This window comes from Chiloscyllium plagiosum, unplaced genomic scaffold (assembly GCF_037043375.1).
Source record: "Chiloscyllium plagiosum isolate Xiang-an unplaced genomic scaffold, Cpla_swu_hap1 HiC_scaffold_5, whole genome shotgun sequence".
In the NCBI taxonomy this organism is placed as follows: domain Eukaryota; kingdom Metazoa; phylum Chordata; class Chondrichthyes; order Orectolobiformes; family Hemiscylliidae; genus Chiloscyllium; species Chiloscyllium plagiosum.
In genome coordinates, this window is record NW_028270143.1 from 131,368,539 (window position 1) to 131,379,222 (window position 10,684).

Sequence of the window (10,684 nt, forward strand, 5' to 3'; positions counted from 1 at the left end):
TTGCATATTCTCCCCGTGTCTGCGTGAGTTTCCTCTGGGTGCCCCGGTTTCCTCCCACAGTCTAAAGATGTGCAGGTCAGGTGAATTGGCCATGCAGGTCAGGTGAATTAGGTGCATTAGTCAGAGGGAAATGGGTCTGGGTGGGTTACTCTTAAGAGGATCAGTGTGGACCTGTAGGGAATCTAATCTAATCTAATCTAAACCATGGGCTCCTTTTAGAAGTTATCTAATGCATAGCACCAAATATCCAAATATATTACATCCAGTGTTTTCCCTTTATCTATTCTGATTATTTCCTCCACAAAGAATTCTAGTAAATGTGTCAGGCATGATATCCTCTTCATAAAACTGTGCTGACTCTGATTAATTATATTATGTATTTTTAAAATGCTTTGCTATTACATTCTTTATAAACAGAAGTGTTCACAGGTCAAAGCCAGAGTCCTGGGAAATTTTTGATATTTAATAACAAAGGGTCTGACACATTGATGCAAACTCAACTTTGCGACTTTTATTTTCATTGCATTAAGAGTAACTAAAATGGCCGTGTGTTCTAAATTATCATTGGGATGGAGAATGACTGCAGTTTAATAAATAATTCATCAAGCAATTGATTCTTTATTTATTAGATTGAATTAAGCCAATTTGTTTCCACAAAAGATATCTTTTGTCCATGTGTAGCAAAACCTGGACAACATTCAGGATTCAGCTGACAAGTGGGAAGTAACAATTGAACTGACAGCCCCTTGACATTCATTGGTGTTACCCATCACTGAATTCCCCACAGTCAACATCTTGGAGGACACCATTGGCCATGCTAAATTGCCCGTAGTGTTAGGTAAAGAGGTAAATGTAGGGGAATGGGTGGGTTGCACTTCGGCGGGTCGGTGTGGACTTGTTGGGCCAAAGGGCCTGTTTCCACACTGTAATGTAATGTAATGTAATCTAATCTAATCTAATCTATTCATAGAATCCCTTCAGAGTGCAGCACCTGGAGGAAACCCACACAGACACAGGGAGAACATGCAAACTCCACACAGACAGTCACCCGAGGCTGGGATCAAACCCGGGTCCCTAGCACTGTGAGGCAGCAGTGCTAACCGCTGAGCCACTGTGCCACCAGTATAATATTAACAACATAATAATGTTATGGATGAGGGAATTAAATAAATATCTCCAGGTTTGCAGATGACACAAAGCTGGGTGGGAGGGTGATTGTGAGGAGGATGCAGTGATGCTTTAGTGGAATTAGGATGAGCTGAGTGAGTGGGCAAATACATGGCAGATGCAGCATAATGAGGATAACTGTGAGGATATCCACTTCGGGAGCAAAAACAGGAAGGCAGTTTATTATCTGAATAGCTATAATGTGAGAGAGGAGACTGTGCAATGAGACGTGGGTGTCCTCATACACCAATTACTGAAGGAAAACACACAGGTACAGCAGGTAATGAAGAGGCGAATGGAATATTGGCCTTCATAGCAAGAGAATTCAAATAACAAGAGCAAGTATGTCTTGCTGCCATTATACAGGGGTTTGGGGAGACGAGACCTGGAATACACCTGGATCCATATCTGAGGAGCACTCCAACATCCCGACTTCCTCAGGAGGCTAAGGAAATTCAACATGTTCACAATGACGCTTATCAATTGGTATAGATGCACCATAGAAAGCACCATTTCTAAATACATCACCACTTGGTATGGCAACTGCTCAGTCCAAGAAATTACAGAGGGTTGTGAATGCAGCCCAGTGCATCACACAAACCAGCCTTTCTTCCACTGACTGCGTTTACACTTCCTGCTGCTTCGGGAAAGCAGCCAACATCATCAAAGACCCTTCCCACCCGAGTACCACTCTCTTCCATCGGGCAGAAATGACAAAAGTTTGAAAACACGTACCAACAGATTTAAGAACAGCTTCTTCCCCGCTGTTATCAGACTTATGAATGGACCTGTCATATATTACAGTTGATCTTTCTCTGCACCTTCTCTGTAGCTGTAATACTACAGAGTCATAGAGTCCTGCAGCATGGAGACAGCCCTTTGGCCCAAACTGGTCCATGCCAACCAACATGTCCATCCACACCAATCCCATTCCCCTACATAATGTTAGCATCCATCAACGCTAACCCCAGAACCCCATTGGCCCATATCCTTCCAATCCTTTCCTATCCATGATGCCTTGACCCCTTCCGCTGGCAGCTCTTTCCATCTGTGTACCACCCTCTGTGTAAAAACGTTGCCCCTCGGGCTCTCTTTTATTCCTTCCCCTCTAACCTTAAGCTGATGCCCTCTAGTCTTCAATTCCCCAACCCTGGAAAAAAGACTGAGTGCATTCACCCTATCCAAGGCTCTTGTGATCTCATACACTTCTATAAGATCTTCCCTCAGTCTGCTATGCTTGAAAGAAAGAAGTCCTAGCTTAGAACAAAGAACAAAGAAAATTTACTGCCCAGGAACTGGCCCTTCGGCCCTCCAAGCCTGAGTACTCTCTAAACCTGTCGGTCAATTCCTAAGCATCTGTACCCCTCTGCTCCCTACCTACTCAAACTTCTCCAACTTCTCCCTGTAACTCAGACCCTTGAGTCCTGGTAACATCCTGTAAATTTCTTCTGCACTCTTTCCAGTTTAATAACATCCTTCCTATACCAAGGTGACCAAAACTGAACACAATACTCCAAGTGCAGCCTCACCAACGTCCTGTATAACCACAACATAACTTCCCAACTTCTATACTCAATGCCCTGACTGATGAAGGCCAGTGTGCCAAAAGCCTTTTTCACTATGTTCTGCATTCTGTTCCATCACCCAGATGTACTTCTTTAAGGTATGGTTTGTCTGGTTAGCACACAGAACGATATTTTTCACTGTATCTCAGTGCATTTGACAATAATAAATCAAATCAAATCAAATCAAAGGGCGTGGGATAAATCAGTTCGGACTGAGGCAGGGTTATAAAAGGCCAAGGCCAAAAGTGAGGACTGCAGATGCTGGAAACCAGAGTTTAGATCAGAGCGGTGCTGGAAAAGCACAGCTGGTCAGGCAGCATCCGAGGAGCAGGAACATCGACGTTTTGGGCAAAAGCCCTTCATCAGGAATGGAGCTGATGAAGGGCTATTGCCCAAAATGTCGATTTTCCTGCTCCTCAGATGCTGCCTGACCTGCTGCACTTTTCCAGCACCGCTCTGATCTAAACTTATAGAAGGCCATGGCATAGAAGAAGGCCCTTCAGCCCATCAAGTCATGGCATGGATAAAGGATTGGCTGACTGGGAGAAGGCAGAGAATAGGAATAAATGAGTATCTTTCAGGATGGCAGCCAGTGACTAGTGCAGATTCACTGGGGTCAGTGTTGGGACCACAACTATTCATGTTACACATTAATGATCTAGACTAAAGAACTGAGGGCACTGTTGCTATGTTTGCAGATGATACAAAGGTAGGTAGAGGGACAGATAGTGTTGAGCAAGTGGGGAGGCTGCACGAGTACTCGGACAGGCTAGGAGAGTGGGCAAAGGAGTGGCAGGTGGACTACAGAGTGGGAAAGTGTGAGGTTAATCACTTTGATGGGAAGAATAGCAGCATAGACAATTTTCTAAATAGGCATCAGAAATCCGAAGCACAAAGAGATTTGTGAGTCGTGAGTCAGGATTATCTTTCGGTTAACATGCAGGTTCAGTTAGTAGTTATAAAGGCAAATGCAATGTTAATATTCATTTCAAGAGAGTGAGAATACAGAGCAGAAATGTAAGGCTCCAGTCAGACCACACTTGGAATATTGCGAGCAGTTTTGGACCCTGCATCTAGGGAAGGATGTGCTGACGTTGGAGAGGAGGTTTACAAGAATGGTCCCGGGGATGAAGGGCTTGTCACATTAGGAATGGTTGAGGGGTCTCGGTGTGGATTTAATGGAGTTTCGAATAATGAGGGGGGGGGATCTAATTGAAACTTACAGACTACTGAGAGGCCTGGATAGAATGGACATAGAGAAGATGTTTCCACAAGCAGGAGAGACTAGGACCCAAGGGCGCAGCCTCTGAGTGAAGGCCGACTCTTTAGAATCGAAGTAACAGGGAATTTCTTCAGCCAGAGGGTGGTGAATCTGTCACACTCATTGCCACAGAGGGCTGTGGAGGCCGAGTTATTGAATGCATTTGAGACAAATTATATATCTCTTCAGTCTCCTCTATTCCAAAGAAAGAAACTGCAGCCTGTCCAATCTCTCTTCATAACTAAAACACTCAGTCCAGGCAACAACCTGGTTAATATTCTTTTCCCCGTCTCCAGAGACGAGGAGAAATTTCTTCACTCATCTGCTTTGGAATCTGCTCCCACAGAAAGCAATTAAAGCCAAGCATTGCATGGGTTCAAGAAGGCATTGGATAAAGCACTTGGAGCTAAAGGGATTAAAGAATCTGGGGAAAAGTGGGAATAGACTATTGAGTTGGATGATTGTCCATGGTCATAATGAATGGCAGAGCAGGATGGATGGGCCAAATGGCCTCCTCCTGTTCCTATTGTCTATGTTTCTGTATGAGTGAGGGTGTGCAGGTACTGTGGTGTGATAGCTCCTCACTTCGCGATGAGAGATGTATCCCCTATGCTGAGAGATGATCAATTTCTTTTTGGTCAGATACAAACTCTATCCGATTGGATTTTCCCAATTGCTTGATATGGACCATACCTTTCAGATGTGGTACAGCCTACAATACAACACAGGATAAATTGGAAAGGACTGATCGAATCCTGGAGGTATGAGAGAAGAAACTAGAGAAAATAAGTTTTCAAGACAAGAACGGGGTGGGTACAGAACCAGAAGAAAATGGCACCAGGCAATAATGGGAAAGAGCTGGAGCCAAGACTGGGGGGCAATAGCTGTCATTTACAGGCATGCAAGATATTCCCAATGTTTATGACTGACTTGATGTGGAGGAGCCGGTGTTGGATTGGGGTGGACAAAGTTCAAAATCACACACCACCAGGTTATAGTCCAACAGGTTTATTTGGAGGGCTGCTCCTTCGTCAGGTAGCTACCTGACCAGGACTGGAGAAAGATCCATGTGCACTCCTCTGAAAAGCAACATATAATATTTTAATGTCACCACTCAAGACAACTCCTCGTCAATCATTTCTGCCTCCTCCTGACCATTCCCACCGTTGGCTACCCTGTTCCCTATGAGCTCTCCCTACACGTACCAGATGCAGTAGGAATGCTAATGGCTGTTGCTGCTTGCTAACTTTCACAATTTTAGTCTAACCTCATCAAACATGGGATTACCAAATGTGATTAACAAGTGGCTAGGTACAGCTTTGGGCTGATTGGCTTTGTCCTATTGGTTAGAATTCATTTGGACAATCTGAAAAACTGATAGACCCATAGGTCACACCGAGTCCAGAATATAATAGTGATCTCTGCGTGCTCTGTCTTTATTTTATTCCTAATTTCCCACTGATTGTCCACAAAAAAATGACATAGTCTGCAACCTGATTCAAATCTGAACACAGAGCCGAGGTGGGCCTGTCTGGTACAGAAGGAGAACTGTACTGTTATCTTTTTGATGGGAAGTTAAACTGAGACTCTTCCTGCACTCTCCAGTGGATACAAACAAACTCACAGCATTATTTTGAAGAAGGACAGTGAGTTTTTTTTTAGCAGTGTCAATTGCAGCCATTAATTTTTAAATTTGAACTCGTGTCCAAAGCCTTTTTTGGGGAAAACAAAAAATCCACGTTTTCATTCACCTTTGTGTATCCATCGGAGAGTCTCTGCTTAACTCCCTGACCGAAAGATAGTTTCCCCAACAGAGCAGCATTCCATCAGTACTGAACCTTGGTTCCAGTCTGGACTCTGTACCGAGGATTGGGGTAAACCTGTTCATGGCTAAATGGCCACGCTCCGACTTTACAATTGTATCCCTCTTGCTCTGGAATCCCGCTCCCTCCCCTCCACCCAACCCCTCCAGCCCCCAAAACCAAAGGAAACACTTTCACTGCAATGACTCTCCCAAATCATTCCATTTTTAACACCTCGATTAACTCCTGACTCAACTTTCTAAACTCAATTTCCTGTAGAGATCCTGTTCATTTGTCATTCATTGTGAGCTCCACATCACAAAGAAATTCTGTTAGCCTAATTACTGTGAACAAAAGCATCCAATTATTCTGCCTGAGAAAGTAGTCTACAGCTTATTGGTTATAGGAACTGACTAGATAGCCCTTTATCCAATTCGAGACAGAATCTGCTGACACCTGCCTCATCTGCCAACTGTATTATTTGGAGATTAAGTCTCTCATTAATGTCAAGACTAGTTTCACACCCATGGTACTACAGGCCCGAGGCTTCAACATATGTTCAACCTGTATGGGTATTGGGCACTAATTAACTAGCAGGAAAACATAGCTGCAGATGTATACACACACACACACACACACACAGACTGTATCAAGTGCCTTTTGAGAGAATACGCACTGGGATAAAAACAGTGCTTTGTGTTCCCTTGAGTTTAAAAAGTTGAGTGGAGAGTGTTAAAATGAAGGTATTCAATCAGAGAGATGCAGTGAAAGTGTGGGGTTTGTCGGGAATCCAGAGCAGGGGGATAAGATCTCAAAACTGGCTGTTCATCCAGGAAGTAAAAAGGCACTCTTTCACATGAAGGTTAATGAAAATATGGAATTCCCTTCCCCCACTCCACAAACTCCCCCTGCCTCAAAACAGGCTTTTGAGGCAGGCTAGATGTCAATTTAAATTGTAATGACAGAAACTTGTATTGGCAAAAGGATTGTTCTTCTTTAGTGTTACAAGATGTTTTGTATCCATCGGAGAGTCTCTGCTTAACTCCCTGGCCGAAAGATAGTTTCCCCAACAGAGCAGCATTCCATCAGTACTGAACCTTGGTTCCAGTCTGGACTCTGTACCGAGGATTGGGGTAAACCTGTTGATTGAGCAGTAAGGGTACGACCAGATGAAACAATTGTTTCGATAATGGCCACTGCTGTACGGTTTGAAGTGAAGTTCAAGTGATTTTGTGATCAATCCTTTCAGCATTTTAACAGGCATGGTATACTCCCCCGCATATTTTCTTTTCCCAGTTCTGCATGCATTTGGAAAGTTTAAACGTCCTAATATTGTTTCTCCTCTCCACGCAAGGACTATACATGCCTTCCTACTTGGACATCAAACTCAGAGTTGCAATATGCCCATCTGTGAGGAGCAGGTGGTGGGTGGAAGGCGAGGGGATGCCGCTGAGACGAGACAACACTGTTATGAAGCAGAATAATATTAGGATGAGATAGTGCATATGTTCAGGAGGTCTGTGCATATCCACCTCAGTCCAACATTACAGCGAGAATCTGCTGCCCTGTCCTTCGCCCTACTGCCCAATCTCAATTCCTGCTCCCTCAATCCGATTTCCAATCAACTTCTGATGACCCATTCCCTCTCTGAACCCGGCGCCTGACAACATAGTCAACTGTTCTCTCAACAATCTCCCCTTTAAAATTATCATAATTACACTATCCAAAACTCCCATCCTTCAACCCAGTCCCTTTTCTGTCTAGGATATGTACTTCATATTCCCAAGTCTGCGGTTCCCTATGTAAATTACATCAGTTTATGGCTTTCCCCAAAAATCATAAGGTACATCCTCTTAAATTTATGCTTTTAATTGCTGTTTATCCTTTCTGCACATAATTATACACACCACTCTCAAAGTCTGTGCAGGACTGCCTGACTCTTATCAGACTGCCTACCCCTTTCCACAGAGAAAGTGAGGATGGCAGATTTTGGTGAGTCAGAGTCGAAGAGTGTGGTGCTGGAGAAGCACAACAGATCAGGCAGCATCTGAGGAGCAGGAAAATCGACATTTTGGGCCGGAGCCCTTCATCAAGATTGTGGGCGGGGGCAAGGGGCTGAGAAATAAATGGGGGTGTGAGGGGCAAGTTGCTGGGAAAGCGATAGGTGGATGGTAATTGTGATAGATTGGAGGGGAAGTTGGAGTGGATTGGTGAGAAAGAAGATGGACAGGTAGGACAGGTCAGAGGGCAGTGCCCAGGTTGGAGGTTTGGATCTGGAATGAGGTGGAGATTTGGAAACTATTGAAGTCAATGGTGATGCCAAGTGATTGAAGGGTCCCGAGGCAGAAAATGAGATGTTCTTCTCCAGACGTCGGGTGGCTTGGATTTGGCGGTGGAGACGGCCCAGGACTTGCATGCCCTTGGGGGAGTTGAGGTGGTCGGCCACAGGCCGGTGGGGTTGTTTAGTGCATGTTCCAGAGATGTTCCCTGAAACGCTCTGCGTGCTATCTCCCCGATGTAGAGCAGACCACACTGAGAGCAACGGGATGAGGTGGGTGAATGCACAGGAAAATCTCAGCTGGGTGTGGAAGACGGGTTGGCACCTAGCACCTTCCCTTGCTGCTGCATGAGGTGTAAAGCCTGCACCCACACATCACCTCTCACCTCATCCAAGGCCCCAAAGGGTATTTTCGCATCTGGCAGAGATTTTGCCGCACATCCAAACACCTCACCTACTGTGTCTGCTGCTCTCGATGTGGTCTTCTCTACATCAGGGAGACAGGACGCCAACTTGCGGAGCGGGTCAGGGAACAACTCTGGGACACACGCACCAAACAACCCACCACCCTGTGGCCAACTATTTCAACTACCCTAAGGACATGCAAGTCCTGGGCCTCCTCCACTGCAAATAAAAGCCTCCTGCCAACTGGAGGAAGAACGCCTCGTCTTCCGCCTTGGGACCTCCCAACCACACAACATTAACCACCAGTTTCCAAACCTTCCATCCCCCCACCTCATCCCAGATCCAACCTCCAACTCAGCACCGCCCTCTTGACCTGTCCTACCAGTCCATCTTCCTTTCCACCTATCCGCTCCACCCTCTCCACTAACCTATCACAATTAACCCTCAGCTGCATCTACCTATTGCCTTCCCAGCTACCCTCACCCCAGCCCCACCCTGTATTTATCTCTCAGCCCCCTTCTCCCTCCACATTCCTGATGAAGGGCTAATGCCCGAAATGTAGATTCTGCTGCTCCTCAGATGCTGCCTGACCTGCTGTGTTTATCCAGTGCCACATTTTTCAACTCTACCCCTTTCCATTCCAAGATTTAAGAATATTATTGCCTCCTCAATTCACAAAGATCCGAGGTTAATTATTCTTTCTCCCTCAATCCTGACTGTCCCTGTACTGGCTGCACAACACTCATGTCACACATGATAAATGTGAGGTGATGCACAGGACAAACAAGGCAAATACACCATGAAAGGAAGGATAATGGGACTGGTCCTTGAGGTGTATCAGTCCCTTAAGGTATCAGGGCAGATCAATAAAGTGGTTAAGAAGGCATATGGGATACTTGCCTTTATTCGTCAAGGTACAGAGTTAAAGATCAAGCAGTTGATACTGGAACTGTATAAAACATTGCTTAAGCCACATTGATAGTATTATCGGAGGGATGTTATTACACTGAAGAAGGTGCAGAAGAGATTTACCAGGATGTGTGGAAGAAAGGTCACTGGACCTGAAACGTTAATTTTGATTTCTCTCCATCGATGCTGCCAGCCCTGCTGAGATTTTCCAGCAATTTTGGTTCTATTTACCAGGATGTTGCCTGGGTTGGAGAGTTCAGTTATGAAGAGAGAGATTGGACAGACTGGAATTGATTTCCTTTTGAGCAAGGGAGATTGAGAGGAGACATGATGGAGATGTATAAAATTATGAGGCCATAAGTAGATTAGACAGGAAGAAAGGTTTCCGCTTGGTGGAGTGACCGTTTACCCGGTTGGGAGTCGGGAGCTAAGCTTAAGGTAGGGGCAGAAGGTTTGAAGATGATGTGAGGAAAAATGCTACCCAGCAAGTCGTGGGAATCCGAAACTCACTGCCTGCAAGGGTGGGTGAGGCAGAAACCCTCATTCTATTTAAGAGGTATTTAGATGTGCACTTGCAATACCAAGTCATACAAGGCTATTGGCCAAGGGCTGAGAAACGGGATTAGAATCGTCGATTGTTTTTGACTGGTGTAAACCGGATGAGTTGAAAGGTCTTATTCTGTGCTATGAATTGCTGTTTCAAGTTCAGCAGTTCACGGTCAGTAAGCTGGGGATGCCACCACTCCACCGATGTAACTTTATTGTAACATGTGTGAGGACAGGTCACCAAGATCCTCCCTTCTGGAATCTTCTCCCTCACCCCACCCAATATCCTCAAAGCCCAAACCTTTCTCCAAGGTTTTTTTTTTGGAAAATCACTAACAATGTGAGCTTAGTGCAGAACCGCAAGTGACCAATGTCCTTTTTGTAAAGTGATTTTTGTCTGAGAAATAGATATTGGCTAGGACATAACAATTTATATTTGTGTACCACCATTAAGGTGATGCAAAGTCCCAAGAAGACTACACAATGAAATATTACACCAAGTCACACTGGGAATTACCCAACTAGGCGAAAGCGAGGACTGCAGATACTGAAGATTAGAGTCGAAGGTGGTGGTGCTGGAAAAGCACAGCAGGTCAAGCAGTATCCGAGGTGCAGGTGAGTTGTCGTTTCGGGCATAAGCCCTTCATCAGGTATGAGGTTTGTGGGTCGGGAGCTGAGAGATAAATGGGAAGGGGATGGGGCTGGGGGAAGATAGCCGAGAATGCACTAGGAAGATGAAGGTGGGGGAGAA